Raw genomic sequence first — 22,006 nt, forward strand, 5'->3', positions numbered from 1 at the left:
ATCTGTTTATTTTTATTATCTGCATTTTTAATTGGGTTGTTTTATTTTGTGATTTTTAACATATGAGGATCTTCAGATATACTATATATTCATTTTATACAGGATGTATACCTGTGAGAGTTTTTTTTCTATAGGATGTCTTATTTGAAGTATGATATTCTTTGCTGTTTGGTAGCATTTTAGGCTGATGCTGTTCCATATATTATTTGTCTTAATTCATGTACCATCAAGGTCTTGTTCATAAAGAAGAAAAGGAAAAATAACACTAAAGACCTTCTGAGAACATATTGCAGAATTAAGAGTAATAAAGTATACCATGCAGAAAATCTTAATGTCTTAAAAATCTGGGGTGTATGTGTGTGTGTGTGTGTCTGTGTGTGTGTGTGTGTGTGTGTGAGAGAGAGAGAGAGAGAGAGAGAGAGAGAGAGAGAGAGAGAGAGAGAGAGAGAGAGTGTTTGTGTGTGTGTGTGTGTGTGAACTCACAGGGTTTGGGACAGTATATAAAATCTGTGAAAGCCTAAATCACACCAAATTCAATTGGATGAGGAAATATGGCATGAAGACCTACCCCAAATCAAGGAGATTTGGCAATTCTTAGCTGATGGGTGAGGTAGAATTCGTTTTCTAAAAGAGTGCAGCCTCTGTTTTGTCAACTACTCTTCAGTTGAAATCCATATATACAACAATTTGGGGGGCAACAATTGTTCTTGATAGTTAAAAAACATAAACACAACTTAGCTAGGTAGAAAAAAGGTATTAGATCTGAAAAGAGTTGTGTAATGGAGTGAATGTGATCAAAACACATTGTATGAAATCATTGAAAAAATACTAAAATAAAAATAATGAAAGACATGGTTTAAATAAAATTTGGTATATGGTGTAATATGATGGAAGCATGCAGATGTTTTCCTTGATTAAAAGAAAAGCTCAAATGATAGCATATTTTATTGGAATAAAAACATAAAGATGAATTGTTATGGAGACAAAACTAAAATTTTAGTGATAAAAAGTTGAATCATTTAAAGACAAAAAAAAGGACTGGAGAGATGGCTCAGCATTGAAAATCACTGGTTATTCTTAACTGAGGGCCCAGGTTCAATTCCAAGCATCCACATGGCAATTTTAACAATCTCTAAATCCAGTTCAGGGTGATCCCTTCTGGCCTCATTGGAAGCCAGGCACATATGTGGTATATTCATATACATGCAAGCAAAATATTCATAGAAATAAAACTATTTTAAATTCAGGCAATATAAAATTTATTAGCTTTCATTTATTGAGATTTATAATACACAAAAGCTCAAAGACAAAGAAGAACTCTTTACTCTGATAATTTGTAAGATATACTGTAAATAATGCATAGTTTCCCACTTGGCTATTCCCAATGCAAAAGTCTTCAATCCATAGACATGCACATATATGTATTTACAATGCTGTGGCAACTATAGAAACCTAAATTATTTTGACAATTAAATGGAGAAACAGAAACTGAACAGCAATCTGAATGTGTAAATAGAAAAAAGTGAAAAAGGTCTTTAATTAGGCAAGCAGAAAGGGGATAAATGCAGAATAAGAGTCCAAGAATTATAAGGATAATAAAAAATATCATGAGAAATTATAATATTCCCTAATACTCTCAAGTCTGTGTATAAATAGAGAAATATAGTTTAAGTAAAATTATTTCACCTGTGCTGACAATACTTCCTACAAGAGTCAAAGATCACCAAACAAGAACCACAACACATTTCACAAGAAGTCCACTTTCTAGATGTTGGTTAGGATTGTTCAAGAAACTCCCAAAACATATAGCCTACAGATGTTGCCTGTGTTTACCCCACAGAGGTGGAAGGTAATTACCTATATTGAAAACATCATTGTGCATCAGACAGAGTGAGAGATTCTTGAGCTGGGACACATGTGAATGGCTCTTCTATAAGGGCTAGATCTCATGATACCAGAAGTAGCCACACAACTTTCCAAAGGACAAAAGAAAAACAATAGTCCTATGCTGCTGTGATGCCTATGGACCACAATGTTCAGCATATCATGAAAACCTTAAGGGTGCACTAGTGATGCACAAGCATTGTCAGTAAGTAACATCTCTCTAAATGAATTTAAGATTCTCTCAATAAGAGAGAAATCATATCTGGTCCTGGAAAAGTAACTCATAGAAGTCATGTATCTTGGATGATAATTTACAATCACCATTTTATTAATCTAGAACAATTCCTAACTATACTCTAAAAGTTTGTGCTTATTCCTACAGGTAAGTGGGACTTTCTTCATCTCTTGTTCTGGCTGGTTTTGTGTGCTAACTTCACAGAAGTCATCAGGGAGAATGGAGCCTCAGTTGAGGTAATGCCTCCATGAGATCCAGCAAAAAGGCACTTTTACAAATAGTGATCACTAGTGGAGGGCCCAGTCCATTTGTGTGGTGCCATTCCTGGGCTGATGTCTCTGGGTTCTATAAGAAAGTAAGCTGAGAAACTGGTATGAACAAAGCAGCAGCACTCCACTATGGCCTGTGCATCAGCTCTTGCCTCACAGAAACTGACCTGTTTGATTTCCTGTGCTGACTTCCTTTGGTGATAAACAGCAATGTATGAGTGTAAGCTGATAAACCAATCCTTTCTTTCCCAACTTGCTTTTTGGTCTTGGTGTTTTCCTTGCAGCAGTAGAAACCATAGGAGAACCCTGATCAAGGAAACATCTCCTTAAAAACAGACCGGAACCATTACAGACAAGGATAACCAGTTGTGGTGCAGAGCTGTGAATTCCAGTCCCACTGGTTACCTGTACAAAACAAGAGGATATTCGAGGTTGCTGTGAGTCTATGTCTCCTGGGAATGTCAGAAGATATACACAAATAAAGTTTCACCAATCTGACTAAACATGACTATAACAAGAACAATAAACATGCTAAAGTAGATGGAGGCAAAACCAAGAAGGACTGAATGCTATAGAGAGAACTTAAGGCAACTCACAAAAGCTGAGAGTGGGAGAAATAGTCTCTTCCAGGGAAAACCACACCAATTGCTTATTGAAAACTAAATAATTAGCTCTGAAAACATACCTACAAGTAGAATGATACAGATTGAATAGGTTATAATAAGGTTTTATATTATATACATGCATATAAAATATGTAGTGAAAAAAGAAACCATAAATTTGAAAATAAACATGAGGAAGTATATGAGGGGGGTTGGAAGGAGGAAAGGAAGATAAAAATGATGCAATAATATTACAATGCAAAATAAATCAATATATTGAAATATCCATATTTCTCAAAACAGATAAGAATGTATGAATTACAGTCATATTATAAAATATAATATTTTATAAATTATACACACACACTTATCTAAAATAAAGTCTTAGAATCTTTGGGCTGGAGAGATGGTCCAGTGAATAAGAGCACTAACTGCTCTTCCAGATCAACCAGAGGGTGACTCACAATCATGAATAATAGGATCTGATGCCCTCCTCTGGCATGCCAACATACAAGCAGACAGAGCACTCATACATGCTGCAGGAAGGTTTCCCCTCCTTCTGGGGCATGGCCTGATAGACTATTTATCTGGATGCCTATTGCGTCCGCTCTCTTCTCCCCACCCCCCATTCCCGTTTGCTCATTAGGCTTGTTTTGGATCTCATCTCCATCTACCTTTCAAGCAGACAATGCTGATTTGTAAGTTTTTCCTCTAAATAAACAACTGTCTATATCTCAGTTCTGAGCTAGTGTGAGATTTCTTTAAAGTGCCCAATATCTCTGGCTTCACATACGTTAAAGAATAAATAAATAAACGATATTAAACACAATTAACTTCATAAAATCAATGGTTTTTGTTCAAGGTTTCCTATTCTGTTTAGAACTGATTCCATAGATTTCTAAAAGTTTCTTTTAATAACATTTTCTTCTGTTATGACTTGGTTTTTCTGTATGTATGTAAGTTCCACTGTTTATCTTCTAGAATATGTGTTGTTCAGTCCATTGTTGGTTGGAAAGATTAGATACAGTGATAAAGTGGGATATTCTAAATGGATTAACTTCAGCTGACATACAAAACAGCATAATGTCCTTGTTTGTTTAGCCTTGAAGAAATATTTTCTGATATACATCCTGAAAGGGCACTTCAACGTTCACAGAGAAAACTGAAAAATAAGAGAAACAACATTGTAAGCACAGTTACAGACTACATTCTCTAACGAGCATATGGATTCTGTAATCCTAAATGAAGGGCTGTAATATTTGAGACCAAGTTTGACCATGATGATTGTAGTGCTTCTCTAATTAGAATTTCTTGCATGGTAGAGGTGAATCATAATTTTAATCTCTGATATATAGATTTTAGTATGCTGACCTTTCAGTAAAGGTGCTTGCCTGATTAGAAAACATTTGAAACACCCTTGCCACTGGAAGACAGCTAGAAATGGTAGAAGTAGTGAAATGAGCACGCTACTCAACACAGACTCTCCAAAGGTCAAGATGAAGCAGACCATCTATTTAACTGCTGAATATACGAGGCATTCATCCCCGCAGAAGGCAGCTTTGTGTAAAAGACCATAAAAACTCAAAGGCATGGCATTAAGCAATTTTATATCCTGTAGTTACAAAACAAAGTCACATATATTTATATTGACATTTCATATTTTAGAAACTATAATTCACATTTTCTATTATGATTGTTTGTTCCATTACACAATATAAATACTCATTCTAAAATATTTGGCAGAACATCTATCAAATTAATTCAATGATATTGCAAGAGAATTAGAAAATGCTAGACAGCAAAAATGATGTTTCTAGTGACTTCTGAATGAACATTTTCTCGACGAATCTAGTTATTTCGTTTTCCAGTTTCAATTAATGAATTTCATTCTACTCTGATGAATTTTAAACTTCCTAATGATGTGTTTCTTAAAGATATTATCCGTAAAAGACACTTTCAGAATTGTTCTATCAACAAAAATAAGAAACTATGAAAAGGAAAGCAAAACAAAAATCAAAATAACAATTTTTTTGAAAAATAATTTTAAGGGTAATGTCAAGAACCAGAAGTAATTTCAACCCTATAATTCTAGGATTTAACATTCAAGATTCCCAATTTAATATGTGGACCCTAAAGTATTATGAGATAGTCTTGTTGTAGATTGTGAAGATGTGTTGCTCTCATTGTTTTAATGAAGAGCTAGTAGCCAGTAGCTAGGCAGAAAGATGTTAGGCAGGAGAACCAAATTGCGAGAATCTTGAAAGAAGAAGGTGGGGTAACCAGGGCACAGAGAGAAGTAAGATGAACTTGCCATGCTGAAATAAGATACTACTATGTAGATTAAAATTATGGGTTAATTTAAGACACAAGAGCTAGTTAGTAACAACAGGCCAAGCACGGTAATTAATAAGTCTCCATGTGGTTGTTTGGAAGCTTGCTTCTGGGACAGCAATTTCCAACTACATATGTCACCCAATATCCAGGGCCACATTCATCCAGATAATTCCTGAGAAAGTAAAAATAAAATTTTAACACAGAGTCAAATGTGACTTTCTGGTGATCATCTTCTCCTGGATAGGATCAGTCTAGTGACAAACATAGGCATAACTCTTTTAATAGACCCTGCTCTCAGGCACTTGTATGAGGTTTATGAACAGTGGGTTGTATACTACTCAATGGCATGAGACAAGGTAAAAACATCCTTAACAGCATAAAACAAAAACTTCTTAGAGCTGGAATAGAAACATGTCTCCCACCAGTACTTAGAATTTATAATTAATATTAAGTCTTTGTGTAGATATTTGGGTTCCAGCTTATGGGACAAAAACTTCTGCCAATACATATGGCACCCATAGATCTATATAGAACTCAGTAAATTTCTGAATTAGTTTTATTATTTTTACCTCTTTGACAGGAAAAAAAAGGTGAGATGAGAAGAAACTTTTCACACCCAGATGTTTGTCATCCAAGCTCCATTACTAAGTTCCACTTCAATAACCATTCTTTTTATAGGAACTCAACACAGAGTCTCAATGCTTCAAATTATGTTCAAAACCAATCCATATCTCAAAACAAAAAAAAATCCTAAGAAGCAGTCAAATAACATTCACATTATTTTTATTTTAATACATACTGCACACATGCTCAGTAGTTTAATCTTGTTTTGTACATAGACATAATTAATACAGATTTTGTCACTGTATTTTGTCTTTCAGTGTGTGACTCAGTGGGCAAAGGTACTCCTGACAAAAACTAATGACTTAAGATCAATTCCTAAAAGTCATATGATGAAAGGATAGAACTGACTACTATAAATTTTCTTTTGCTTTCTATATGCACACGACTGTGCCCATATGTGTTCTCTCTCTCTCTCTCTCTCTCTCTCTCTCTCTCTCTCTCTCTCTCTCTCTCTCTCTCTTTACCATACTCTCATACACACACACACATTCACATACACACAGGTTCATACATAGTATAAATCAAAATAAATAAAGTTTGATCAAATAAAAGCAGTAAACTATTATAACAAGTTAAATAAGGTAGGAACCTGTTAAAATAAATCATCACTCATAGGCCAAATATACGAAAACAAAAAAATGAAACAAACACAAAGAAATAAATAACTTTTGTTGGTTTACTAAAAAAGGCAATTTTGTAACTAAGGCAACCATTTCTCAACAGTGTGAGTTGTAAGAAGTTCAACGTATCATTTCCCTCTAAGTAAAATTTAAACATGCAGAAGGCTGAAATATAAAAAGTTCATTGTAAACTAGCATAAAAGACAGGAGATGTCTGTGAAAGAGAAGTCCATATTACAAGATGGTACAAGATTATTTCCACTGAGAGGGGGGACCTATTGTACTTGAGCTGGTAGCTATTTCAAAAGCAAGAGTTATTCATATTTTAGAGATAAATCTATACCAATAAAAAATTTAACTCTTTTTTGACTCTTTCTCCATGTATCAGCTCATTAATTAAGGAACAATGCTGCTCAGACTTTTCTTTTTCAAATAGCTTGAACTTATAAAACAAGAAAAATTAATCATTTATTTGTCTGTTATATGATAAATACATATTTATTTTACACAAGTAACCTTCTTGACAACAAGGAGTAGTTAGTGATAAGAGGATAAATTAGGTATATCAACATTGAAAATCTAAGATACACTAATTCTAATTAAATACTTAATATATGGAAATATGACATAAATACATAAAATTATAATATGGTTCTCACTGTCATGTATAAACAACATTGTTCTGTCTTTTGTAACTAAATAAGGTGAAAAGATTGAAACATTTGTTTTTTTATGTAGCATAATAAGACAAAATTTATTAGTTTCATTTTTTCTTCTATTTTTGAGATTATAATACAAAAATATCATTTCTGTATTTCCTTTCCTTCCACCAACCCAGCTATCTACTATTTTTTATCTTACTCTCTTTCAAACTCAGCACCTCTTTTTAAAATTGTTGTTACATGCAAATATGTATATGAATGTATATTTATAAATATAATCTTCTCAGTATATTTGATGTTATTTTATGTTTGTTTTCAGGGAAGACCATGTACTACTGAGCAAAGACTAGCCTTCATTCTACTAGAATGTGCCATGCAAGATTCCAAAGGAGGAAAACAATAGCCCTACCTAGCTATGATGTACATAATCATGTGAACAACAACAATGGCCAATATGTCATGAAAATACTAAAGTAATGACATGTATAGTTTGATAGTTAACAGTTTTATAATTAAACTTTAATTATAAATTAATCTTAATCTAAAGAGAAACCATAGTACTTAAAACATAGCCAACTGGCAATATCCACCAATTTTCAAGCAGATGAAATACCTGCCTCCAGGCTGCATCACCACTGCAGCCCCCACTAGATGATGTCCATGAAAACTCACTCTGCTGCTCACACCCAAGCACCTGAACATCTTCCTGATGGCCAACCATGCCCCACAACTCCAGCAAATTACACAGGCACAGGCACAAACTACATTAGTTGGAAAAACAGCTGAGTGGCTAGTCTCCCAGATGAACTGCCCCAAGTCCAGATTCTAACTAAACACCAGGGCACATTCTTTTTGCCTCTACCTCACAACTTAGGAGCAGCATGGAAACTGGACCCAGCCCCCTCTGGTGGAACTCCACTGCCCTGCTGCAGTCCCCACCAACCTGCAAGCAGTTGAGATACCTGCATCAAGCCTACACCCCCATCCCTGCCATCCACTGGAACCTGTCCCACCAAGACTCACTCTACCTCCCAACTCTAAGCACATGAACATCCTCCATTTGGCCAGCCTTATTCCAAAACATCAGCACATTACATAGGCACAGATGCAAACAACACTTGGAAAAACAGCAGGATTACATAAATACAGGTAGAAACCATAACAGTGGAAAGTCCAAACAGAGGGAATAAACAAGCCTATACAGATGAGTAAATGTTTGTGTAATAGTGTAGGAGGTCCTTCAGTCTCTGTGTTGCTTTTTTTAGTTAATGAATAAAGAAACTGCTTTGGCCTGTAGATAGAGCAGAACTTAGGTGTGTGTGTGGGGGGGGACAGAACTGAATGCTGGGAGAAGGAAAGAGTCAGGGAGATGTCATGGATCTGTTCTGAAAATTTGCTGCTAGACCACAACCTTGAAGTGATATACAGATTAATAGAAAAGGGTTAACTTAAGATGTAAGCATTAGCCAGTAGAAAATTAGAGCTAATAGACCAAGCAGAGATTTAGTGAATACAGGTTCTGTGTGGTTATTTTGATTGTGGGTAGCAGGGATGAACAAGTAGCTCCTCACTACATATTGACACCCAACACGGGGCCAACTAAATTCATGTAAAACTGAGAGGGCTAGAAAAGGAATTCTAGACAAAAAAAAAAAAAAACATAGTTTAACTGAGCTTATTTCTGTTTGCTGGTGGTTTGCTGCAGCTCCTTTAAAAGAGATATTCCTGATTCAGACATTTTTAAATGTCTGCTTTCTGGGCCATGCTGCCAGTGCAACCTCTGGCCCTTTTGGGAGATGGAGCATTTTAGTGGGGTTTGTGAGCAGACTGTTGCAGATTGCTTAATGGCAACATGAACTGGCTGTGTGCCTAGAAATGGGCCACTGTTCATGTCTCTCAGAGGTGTTGAGCAGCTACACTGCTGGACTAAGCTGAGCAACCTCACTGAGTGAGCAGAAAGTACCATATATATCATAATAATTGTGCAAAATAAGTTTTAGACTGGGCCAGCAAGCAAGAAGTACCATACATACCCTAATAATTGCACAGCTTAATTTTAAGAAGCGCTTAGCATTTTAAAAAGCACTCCTGGACAGTAAAGAATAACAGATACGCAATAAAGACAAATTTAGATGAGTCACAGTGTTGGATAAATGTACATAGGCTTGGGAGAGAAAAGGAAAAGAATATAGGGGGTTGGGAAAAGAAGTAAATCATTCAAAAAAAGAAAGTCTTTAAAGAGAAAGAGTACAGACTATTAGAGATTAAAAGGAGTAAAAAAATAAGCCATGTAAAGATAGAAAATTCAGAGTCTGTATTATGTATATTATGGTGTTTTCTTTGATTTTTTGACTGTGAATGAGTTTAGTATTGAGAGACATTTCTTTGTACGGGCTCCTAAGCTAAACCAGCATGTACATTATAATGGTATCTTGACTTCAGAATTTGTGTCTACAGATGTAGTGCTTTGGAAAAGAAGTTCTTTTTGTTTTCACAGAAAATGAGAATCTGTGGATTGCTTCTAGAGCAATATAGTTAGATAGACTATGCCTCCCTAAAAGGTTGTCATGAACACCCTCAAAAATTATTTTGTCTAACTGCTGACTGAGATGAACCTGATTAACAGTACCCCCAAATAGCAGGAAGCAGTATGGACAGAACTGTGCCCATATTCCTAAATATTGTTTGTAAATGTTTCTTTATATTTAAAGGGGGAAATATTATAGGGATGGATACTTTTCATTAGTGTGGATTTTGCTTTATTAATACAAATTTAATGTCAATATTGCTATATGTATTTCTGATCTTGATTAAAGTATTGTGATTGAGTAATTCATTTAAAAATATAATGTATAATTAAGAAATATAGGTTAATAAAGAATCATCTATAATAGTCATGTTTGTAGTCATGTTATTTAGATTTTCTAGGTTTATAGAGATATATTTCAGATAGATATTCTTCAAATATTTCAGAGATCTACAGAATATGGCATGTAAAATGTTTAAGAACTTAAAATTTTTTTATGAGAGTGAGACACATTTGCTCCTGACAGCACCACTCTATTTCAAGAGGAAGATGGTCATTGAAGAGATTCTTTATGGAGTTTGTTAGATTAACTGGACATACAGAATCCACAGAGAAATTATTGCTAAACTTACTTAAAGGTGTGATGGTCCTTCAGTGTTCCTGATTAATGAAAGAGTCTGCTAGACATTCTGCAGGATACAGAAGAAGTTACTTACAAACTGCCAATATAGATCGAACTATTTTTGAAATAACCTCCTTTGTGGAAAAGTCTATTGGATACTGTGGACCTGTAGGCTGAATATAGATGCCCCAACAGTACAAAAAAAAAAAAACTTTGGTTAGACTGTTCAGGCAGTGAGATGTCTCTGTCAATTCTAGAGTTTTGGAAGTTGCTTACAATGTACTTCCTGTTTACTTAGGAAATATATTTTTCTGAAATCTTTGATGGAGTTGAAGAATTTATAGTTGTAGTTATAGTATTCCTTAGTTATAATAAAAATAAAGTGGATATGAATATTATAGCTGTAATTCTAGCTTGATAAGTGTTTTGTTATATATAATTTTACTATTTTAAAATTAAAACCTTCCTTTACATTTAAACAGAAAAGGGGAAATGGTGTGGGAGGTCCTTCTGTCTATGTATTGCTTTTCTTGCTTAATTAATAAAGAAAATGCTTTGGCCTGATGATAGGGCAGAACTTAGGTAGGCAGGGAAGACAGAACCAAATGCTGGGAGAAGAAAAGTATCAGGAAGATGGCATGAATCCGTGGCCAGTGGTAGATATTCTGAAACTTTGCTGGTAGGCCATGACCTCAGGGTGACATACAGATTAATAGAAATGGGTTAAATTAAGATGTAAGAGTTAATCAATAAGAAGCTAGAGCTAATGGTCCAAGCAATGATTTAATGAACATTTTCTGTGTGGTTATTTTGGTTCTGGGCAGCTGGGATGAACAAGTAGCTTCTTACTATAGTGTAAAAATGAAATAAACAAGCAAAAGGGCAACATGGCACCACCAGAGCCCAATGACCCTACAACAGAAATACCTTCACATTCCAATGTAGTTGAAGCACAAGAATGCCATCTTAAAAATTATTTTAGTAATATAATAGATACTCCCAAAGAGGAAATAAAAAAATTTCTTAAAAAACTTGAGAAAAACACAAACAAAAATTTGGAAGAGATATATAAATCACTTAAAGAAAGCAAAGGGAAAAAAACAATCCAATAGGTGAAGAAAATGATGCAATACTTGAAAACTTAAATAGAAGCAATAAAGAAAACACAAACTGAGGGAATTCTGGAAGAAAATATAGGAAAGTGAATAGGAAATAAACATATAAGCACCACCAAAAAAATACACAATATGGAAGAGAGAATCTGAGGCATTGAAGATACAATACAGGAAATAGATTCACCAGTAAAAGAAAATGTTAAATCCAATAAATTCCAAACACAAAACATGTCCAGAAAATCTGGGACACCAATAAAACACAAACCTAAGAATAATGGGGATATAAGAAGAAAAAGAATTCCCAACTCAAAGACACGTAAAGCATATTTTTAAAAAATCATAGAAAAAAACTTCTCAACCTAAAAAAGAAAATGCTCATAAAGGTACAAGAAGATTACAGAACACCAGACAGGCTGGGCCAAAATAAAAAGTACCCATACCTCATAATAGAAAAAAAAACATTATAATAAAAAAAGACTTTTAGGAGCTCTAAAGATAAAAGGCCAAGTAATATATAAAGACAGACCTATCAGAATTATACCATACTTCCCAATGGAGACTCTGAAAGCCAGAAGGTCCTGGATAGACTTTTTAGAAACACCAGGAACCATAAATGCCAGCCCAGATTACTATATCCAACAAAAAATTTAATCGATAAAAATGGAGGAAAATAATATATTTCATGACAAGACCAGATTTAAACAGTACTCATCCATAAATCCAGCCCTACAGAAAGTACTAGAAGTAAACTTCAAGACAAGGAACTCAGTTACATCCACAAAAACACAAACAATAGATAATTTCATACCATCAAATCCAAAAAAGGGAAATACACACACTACCATCACAACCATGAAAAAAAAATAATAGGAATTAAAAATCACTAGTCAATAATATCTTTTAATATCAATGGACTCATTTCACCAATACAAAGATACAGGCTAACAATGAATATGAAAACAGGACTTATCCTTCTCCTGCATATAAGAAACAAACTTCAAAGACACACATTACCTCAAAGTAAAGAATTGATAAAGGATTATCAAATCAAATGGGCCTAAGAACGAAGCAGGCATATGGTGTGGGAATTCTTTATAAATGCTTACTTACGTCTAAAGTAGGATATGCTATAGAGATGAATACTTTTTATAGAGATGGATCTTTGTTTATTGACACAAATTTAAGTTTAGTTTTGCTATATGTATATTTCTGCTTTTGATTAAGGTCTTCTGTTTTTACAGCTCACTTAAGAATGTAAGGTATAATTAAGAAATACATTTAAAAGAGAGTCATTCATAATAGTCAAGCTTATAGTCATGTTAATTAGGTTAACTAGATATACAGAGATATAATTCAGATGTACAGGTATTCTTCAAACCTTTCAAAGACTAACAAAATACAGCATTTAAAATGCTTTAAGAACTTAGGCTCCTGACAGGCCCAATCAACTTCAAGAGGATGGTGGGCAATGAAGAGACTCCTTATGATGTTTGTTATCCATTTGGGCAAAAAACTACTATTACCTGGACTGCTTGATGGTATGCTGTATAAACTGGACTTGACTTCTAGAAAAAATGACTTCTAAAGTTGCCTAAAACAAGGTGTGCCTGATTCATAAGAGTCTGCCAGTCTTTCTGAAAAACACAAAAGAAATTGATTGACAAACTGCCAATATAGGCAGAACAGTCTTTGAAGTTTCCTACTGCCAGATACTATGGTCCTGTAAGCTAAAGACGGATGCCCCAAGGTTACAAAAGAACCTTGAGTGACTGTCCCGGCAGTGAGATGTCTCTGTCAATTCTAGTGTTTTAAAAGTTGTTTGCAATACACTTTCTGTTTACTTAGGTAATATTATATCTTTCTGGGGTATTTATAGAGTTGAAGTATAGATTGTTATAGTTATAGATTTTTTTAGTTATTATAAAAATAAGATATAAAACTTTAGACTTACAAAGATAGAACACAAAAAAGAGTATTTGCATTAATTTGTCTTAATATTCTAACTATAATTCTTGATTGATAGCTGCTTTGTATATGCAATTTTACTATGTTAAAGTCAAAATATTCCTTTTTATTTGGACAGAAAAGGAGAAAGGTTGTGGGAAGCCCTTCCGTAAATGTGTTGTTTTTATTGGCTAATGAATAAAAAATAGAGCAAGGCAGGCATACCTTTCAAACAGAGATAGAGGAGAAAAGAAGGCAGAGTCAGAGAAATGTCATGTATCCACCAGAGACGAAAGACACCTGCCTCCCGGAAACTTACTGGTAAACCATAAGCCTTGTGATAAAATGTAAAATAATAAATATGTGTTGAGACCTCACTAAAAGTATGCTTAAGGGGCTGGAGATATGGCTCAGTGGTTAAGAGCACTGGCTGCTCTTCCAGAGGTCCTGAGTTCAATTCCCAGCAACCACATGGTGGCTCACAACCATCTGTAATGAGATCTGGCGCCCTCTTCTGGCCTGCAGGCACACATGGAGGCAGAATGTCGTGTATACATAACAAACAAACAAACAAACAAACAAATAAATAAATAAATAAATAAATGTATGCTTAAGGTATTAGACAAACAATATTGTAATTAATATATTTTCTGTATGATTAATTTTGGTCTGGGTGACCAGGAAATGAATAAACAGCCTCTGACTCCAGGTTTAGCTATCCTTATATCTAACAAAATAGACTTCAAACTAAAATTAATCAAAAGAGAAAGAGGACATTTTATATTTATCAATGGAAAAAACTATCAAGATGAATTTTCATTCCTGAATATCTATGCCCCAAATAAAAGGGAACATAGATTTTTAAAAGAAACATTACTGAAACTTAAATCACAAATCAAACCCACACATTAATAGTGGGAAACTTGAGTACCCAACTTTCACCAATGGACGTGTCTGTCAGACAGAAACTTAACAGAAAAACAAGGGAACTAATAGATGTCATTACTTAAATGTACTTAATAGACCTGTATAGAATATTTACCTCAAACAAAGAAAAATATACCTTCTTCTCAGCACCTCCTTGAACCTTCTCTAAAACTGACGACATATTCTGTCATAAAGAATATATCAATAAAGCAAAAAATTGAATAACCCTTTGTATCTTCCACCTGTCAGAGTTGCTAAGATCAAAAACACTAATGACAGCTTACACTAGAAAGTATGTGGAATAAGGGGAAACATACAGCCACTTGGAAATCATTACGGTAGTTTCTCAGAAAATTAAGAATTGTTCTACCTGAAGACTCATCAATACCACTCTTTGGCATATACCCAAAGGAGGCACATCATACCACAAGGACATTTGTTCTATTCTCATAGCACCATTAGTCGTTTATGTAAACTATCATATCATCAGCAAATTTTGAGAGTTTCTCTTCTTCTTTTTCACTATGTATCCCTTTGCTCTCCTTTTGCTGTTTTATTGCTCTAGCTAGCACCTGAGGAACTATATTAAATAGATATGGAGAGAGTGGACAACATTGTCTTGTTTCTGATTTCAGTGGGGTCACTGTGAGTTTCTCTCCATTTATTTTGATGTTAACTATCAGCTTGCTGCATGTTGCCTTCATTATGTTTAGGTTTATTCTTTGTATCCCTGCTCTCTCCAAGGCCTTTATCCTGAAGGAATGTTGTATTTTCTTGAAGGAATTTTAGCACCTAATGAAATGATCATTTGGTTTTTATTTTTCTGTTTGTTTATATGGTGAAACATTGACAGATTTTCATAGGTTGAACCATCCCTGCATCTCTGAGATGAAGCTGACTTGATCATGGTGTTTGGTTTTTTTTTTGTGTGTGTGTGTGTGTGTGTGTCTTCTTGGAATCTAATTGCCAGTATTTTATTGAGTATATTCGCATCAATATTTATGAATGAGATTGGTCTGGAATTCTCTTTCTTAATAATGTCTTTATGTGGTTTGGGTAACAGGGTAATTGTAGCCTCATAAAAAGAGTTTGGCAATGTTCCTTCTGTTTCAACTGTGTGGAAGAATTTTGGGAGTATAGGTATTAGTTCTTCTTTGAAAATCTTGTAGAATTCTGAATTGAAACCTTCTGGCCCTGGACTTTTTGCTAGTTTGTTTGTTTGGGAGACTTTTAATGGATGCCTGTTTCTATTTCTTTGGCAGTTATAGGTCTATTTAACTTGCTTATCTGGTCTTGATTTAATTTTGATAATATATTGATCCAGAAACTTGTTCATTTTCTTTAAGTTTTCCAATTTTGTGTAGTACAGGTTTTTGTAGTATGACCTAATGATTCTCTGTATTTCCTCTGTTTCTATTGTTCTGTACTCCTTTTTATTTCTGATAAAATTAGATATTTTAGATAAAATTTAGATAAAATTAGATAATTTAGATATTCTCTCTGTTTTTAGTTAGTTTGGATAAAGGTTTGTCTATTTTGTTGATTTTCTTGAAGAGTCCACTCTTTGTCTCATTGAATCTTTGTATTGTTTTTTTGTTTCTCCTTTGTTTATTTTAGATCACCATGGCTTAAAATTAGAATTCAACAGTAACACTAATTCCAGAAACCCACAAACACATGAAAATTAAACAATGCTCACCTGACTCATCAATGCATCAAGGAAGAAATAAAGGAATAAAGTAAAAACTTCCTAAAATTGAATGAAAATTGTCACACAACATACCCAAATTTATGGGACATAATGAAAGTAGTGTTAAGAGGAAAATTTATAGGAATAAATGCCTACATAAAGAAGCTGGAAAAATCCCACACCAGTGAGTTAACAAAACATTTGAAAATTCTAGAAGAAAAAGAAGCAAACTCAGCCAAGAGAACTACACAGCAGAAAATAATTTGTCATACGATCTTAATTGATGAATTATTAGCTTCAGAGTTTTAAGTTATAGCCAGACAGTGGAGGCACCTGCCTTTAATCCCAGCACTTAGGATACAGCGGCAGGCAGATCTCTGTGAGTTAGAGGCCAGCCTGCTCTACAAGAGCTAGTTACAGGACAGGCCCTAAAACTGCAGCAAAAACCTGTCTCGATGCAACAACAACAAAGAGTTAAGTTATATGTCTGATTATATTGTGGAAAATTCTATAACTTCTTGAAAGAAGACCAAATTCTATAACATAATACATTAATTGGTTCACAGTTTCTGCTGGATACATAATTGCTCTGTCTAAAATCTCAACTAATATTCATAAGTGTGCAAATAATTTAGTATAAAACACTCTTTTATCATTCACTTATCATTTAAACAGTTGAAATGTTTGGAATTTTTTTTCTTTCTCTTTCCATAGTATTTGCTTGAGTTTATAGATTTTCTTCACTTTGCTATAGATTGAGTCCAAGGCCTTATGCAGCTTAGGCACATTTTTAATCTTTATTTTATAGATTTAACATGTAAATCAGAAGTAATCCATCAGAAATTCCTGGGGAAATCTTAGGAAGCATTTAAAAAGTCAGAACCCCTATCCCTTATCCTAGGAATCAGTAGTGCTACAACATAAGCTGCCACCTAAAATGATCAATCTTAGAGATAAATCACTTCAATTGAACAAGGCTTTTAATTCTGTGATAACATATCTTGAGAAAAGACTTCCCTATTTCCAAAGGGAAGAACATTTTATTCTTCTGTCTGTAACATGATGCTCACATCTGACAACAGTGAAGAGAAATGGTAGCATTTAGCCCCTTCAACTGCAGCAAGCACAAGACAGCCAGGAATTGCAATAAGAAATGTTAACTGACTTAGCAAAAATAAGCCATTGGATGCAGCAGCTCAGATAAACTATATCAAGTCAAGTAAATGATATAATGTTTTCAGGGAACATCACTTTGACTGCTAATTATATACCAAATAATTTACAGAGCTGGTAACCCTGATGTTGTATATAATATGTGAAAATTTTTAATTTACAGTTATGTTGATGATAAACACACAGATTTTAGTAAGTCAATTAGACTCAGGAAGTTTCCTCAATAGAAATGCAAATTAGTTTTACTTTGTTGTTGTTATTTTATTCTTTTGTTTTAATTCAAGTCTTTTTTAATTAAGTGATGTCTATTACAGGTTTGGCAAGAAATATCAGTGCTTGAATTTTCCTCATCCCATTTGTTTCTTTTAATTCTAGAGACTAAATTCTACCAAGGATTTCAGAGAACATATGTTTATAATTCCCTTACTTGACTCCTGGGTCAGGAAGAAATTGTTAACATTTACTGAACTTTAATCAATTAGCACTGTCCTTTGGGTTTTCAAACACATTTTTTTTAATCCTTACACATATATAAGAAAGGAAAACTTACAATGGGATATAATCTTGCATTCTTCTTCATTAACATCTCCCAGGACACTGTATAATCATTAAGAGTTATAATTAGCACTGAAGTACACTCAACTCCTAAAAGGAACATCTCTGAATCTAATAATGTTTCTAACATCTGTACATTAAAGTCTGGAAACAATTTAAGAGCTTCTTACCTAATATATGATGACTTTCTAGCAGAAAAATAAGAAATTAGTGTTTTTAAATGGTCTTAAATGAATTTCCTTGTCCCCTTTAGATTTTGTTCACTGAAAACAATCAAATGTTCGTGTAATAGAAAGTAAGGTATTGTTTTTAAAAAGGGATCAGAGATCAGATGATGTCTCAGTTACTGTTCCATTGCTTTTAAAAGATACCATGAACAAGGCAACTCTTATAAAGAAAATCATTTAACTAGGGGCTCAGTTACAGTTTCAGATGCTTAGTCCATTGTCAGCATGTGTAGAACATGGAAGTACACAGGCAGACAAGGTGCTGAGAAAGCAGCTGAGAGGTTTACATCATGATTTGAAGCAAAGAGAGAGAGCTTGGCCTAGCATGGGGTTCTGAAACCCCATGCACACTAAGTGACAAACTTCCTACAATAAGGCTATGCCAACAGCAAAAGGCCACACCCTCTATTCCTTCTCAAATAGTGACATTCTGTGATGATTATTTAAATATATGAGCCTCGAGGGCTCCCTACTTATTTAAACCACCATTGGTAGCTTGTGTGGCAGTATAATCATGCAATCTCAGAACTTTGGAAACAGAGGAAGGAGAATCAGAAGTTTGAGACCTGTTTAGACTATGTAGCAAGTTCTGGGACATTAGGTATAGACATTTTGACTTAATAATGATAAAAATAATAGCAATAATCAAGTTTGAAGTATCAAGTAAAGTTTTAAGAAAAGAAACTGTAATAAATGAGTTTACTTCATGACTGTGTCACAAAGAAAAATATTAGTTTATATTCATATATTTTGCTATGTGATTTCAAGAAGTTAGCTTTTAATGCAGACACTGTGATTGCATATTTAAGTTACATATCTTCTCCCCATCTACCATTCATCTGGGGTCTATATCTGATAGTCCTATTGTAATGCTGTTGTCAAGAATTCGAAATGACTGAACATTTTACACCACAAATTTACTGGTACATTTTCAAGGATAACGCAGAAAACACATCTCTTCCAGATAAAATACACAAAAAAGTTACTATTCTGAGAAATAACAGTAGCCAGAATGTCATCATGTTCTCATGTTCCTTCCTGGTCAGGAAAAAGTTGATGAAATGGCTGGTAAAGAAATTATGAAATCTTTTTTAAATTAAGGCTGTAGCATATGGCAGGAACACACAAAGTCCTGCTTTCCTTACCATCTGTAGTATACAAGGGCTTGGAAACAAAAGGTAATAGAAGGCAGTGTGCCACTACAACATAAGTGTTGAATGCCCTGTTGTCTGAGGATCTGGGCCCATGTGTTATTTTAGATCTTGTAGAATCACACTAAGGAGATGAGGTACAAATCATCATGCCCCTTCACATATCAGAGTCTAGGAGAGAGTGCTTTATTTCATTCTTCCAAGAAATAGAAACAGATTTTATAGTGGTTCTTTAGAACCCCCTTGTTATCCTATTCCCCATAGATAACAGAATGTCAAGATATTTACTCAAGCAGCACCAAAACTTATCTGATTTTTTTAAAAAATCTTTATAAGAATAAATATTTTAACTTACAAACTAAATGATAGTGATTTTATTATGTACTAATCATCCAAATATTTTTCACGCCACGTTATTTTAGAAAAATATGTGTTTATGAAGAAATGAAAAATCAATACCTGTGTTTAAGAACAAGATGAAATTTGAAATTGGGAGGAATAACAAATTTTTTAAAACAATTTTTGATTCAATTGTTACTATTTTCTTGAGTTTGGGCAATATTTTTTTGTAGTCCAAAGACAGAATTATATGAAGATATACTAACACCTTTAGGTAAAAATATAACTGATTTTGTTCAGGCCTTGCTGGTTTTATAAAATGGATTTACAAGTTTATCCTAGTATAAATACTTGGATAGGTGATGCCTTATTCACTGTTTTGTTGCTGTGATGCCAAGGCATCTGTTACAAAAGAAAGTCTTCAATCTGAGGCTTACTTACAATTTCAGAGGTTTAGTCCATTATTATCATGGAGGGTAGCATGGTAGGGAGCATGATGCTGGAGCAGTAGCTGAGAGCTAGATCCTGACTCAGAGGCAGAAAAAGAGACAGAAAGAAATAGAGGGGAGAGAGAGAGCTGGACCTGACATGGATTGTTGAGACCTCAAAGCCCACTACCAATGACAAACTTCTTCTAAAACTTCTTCTAAAACTGACACACAACTTAATCCTTTTAATCCTATAAAAGAGCTATACTCCCTGATGACTAAGCATTCAAATATATGAATCTATATATGTTGTTCCTATTCAAACCATCACAGATGTGTATGCAGACGGATAAAGCAGCATCACAAATTGGAAGATTTCACAACTGTCAAGGTAAATTGCCACCATTCATGGTTTCTCTAATCCCAATTGTCAAGACTATGAAAACTGAAGAATAGAACAACCACAAACCAAAAAATAAATTATTAGTGGAAAAGTAGAGATAAGTGTTGGAGAGCGCACTTTAGTATAAAAATAATTGTTTCGCAGAAAGTATTTCTATTACCACACAAAATTTAGGGAAAAAAATCACAATTTTGATCAAAGATTTTAGAAGTTATTAGTAATTGCATGGTAAACACACAGCATTGTTTAACATCAAAGAATATTAGGGCTAGAAACAAATCATTTCTATACCTTAAATGTAATCAAATAATACAAGAGAAGAAAAAATAATAAAGGATGGCACATAGAGCAAAAGTAGGATTCAGAGCTTCATATAAAATACCCTAATATATTCTAAATAGATAACAAGATATAAAATATAACAGATAATATAAAAATACTCAATTAGTCATTGAAAACTTCATATCCCAAAAGAGAGTTATTATTAAAAGACAATGTCAGTATGGTAATTTGAATGTAATTGCCCCACGAGCTAATAATGAGTGGCAATATTTTAACAAAATCATTCACTGTGGAGATGGGTTATGAGGTCTTATTTATGCTTAAACCATGCCCATTGTTCAGTTCACTTCCTGCTGACTTCAGATCAAGACATAGAATTCTCAGCTCTTTCCCCAGCACCATGTCTGCTGGCACAATGCCTTGTCCCACCATGATGACAATGAACTAAACTTTTGAACTATAAGATACCCAAATAAATGTCTTCCTTTATAATATTTTCCGTGGTCATGGTAACTCTTTATAGCAGTAGAAAACCAAAGACATTTATGATAGTCATCAAACTGACTATAGGCAAGGCCAGTATGGGCTCCCTCTCCACTATTGCTTAGGGTCTTCGGTGGGTAAATCCTTGTAGTTTCCTGGGAATTTCTCTAATGCCAGGTTACTTGCTAGCCAATTAATGGCTCTCTTAGTCATGTTATCTCTTTCTTTCCTTTCTGTCTTTGTCCTTTCCTGTTGTAGAAGGCAGCTTGTTTATTCCTGACTGTCCAGACCTGAAAAAAATCACTCAGAAACTATAACATTTAAAACACTGGTTGGCCTCTTAGCTCTCACTTCTTATTGGCTAACTCTTACATTTTTTATTTAACTCATTCCTATTAATCTGTGTATTGTCACATGATTGTGGATTACGAGATAAAGTTCTGTCCAACGTGTGTCTCTTGCAGGGTTACATGAGTTCTCACTCACTCTGCCTTCTTTGTTTTAAAATTCAATTTAGTTTTCCTGCCTAGTTCTATATCTGCTAAGCCACTGTCCAAAACAGATTTATTCATTAACCAATAAAAGCAGCACATATACAGAAAGACTTCACGTATCATCTCCCTTTTTTTCTTAATTAAAAAGAAAGGTTTTAACTTAAAAAAGTAAAATTCCATATAATAAGACATGTATCAAGCAATAATTACAGTTATAATATTTATATCTACTTGATATTTTATCATAACTAAAGAAAACTATAATTATAACTCTCTATTCCTCAACTCCATCAAAGACTTCAGAAAGATATACTATTATCTAAGAAAACAGGAAGGGCATTGTAGGCAGCTTCCAAAACTTTAGAATCGATAGACACATTTCACTATCTGGGCAGTCACCCAAAGTTCTTCTGTAC

The sequence above is a fragment of the Microtus pennsylvanicus genome, chromosome 13 (genome assembly GCF_037038515.1).
Source record: "Microtus pennsylvanicus isolate mMicPen1 chromosome 13, mMicPen1.hap1, whole genome shotgun sequence".
NCBI classification, from domain to species: Eukaryota; Metazoa; Chordata; class Mammalia; order Rodentia; family Cricetidae; genus Microtus; species Microtus pennsylvanicus.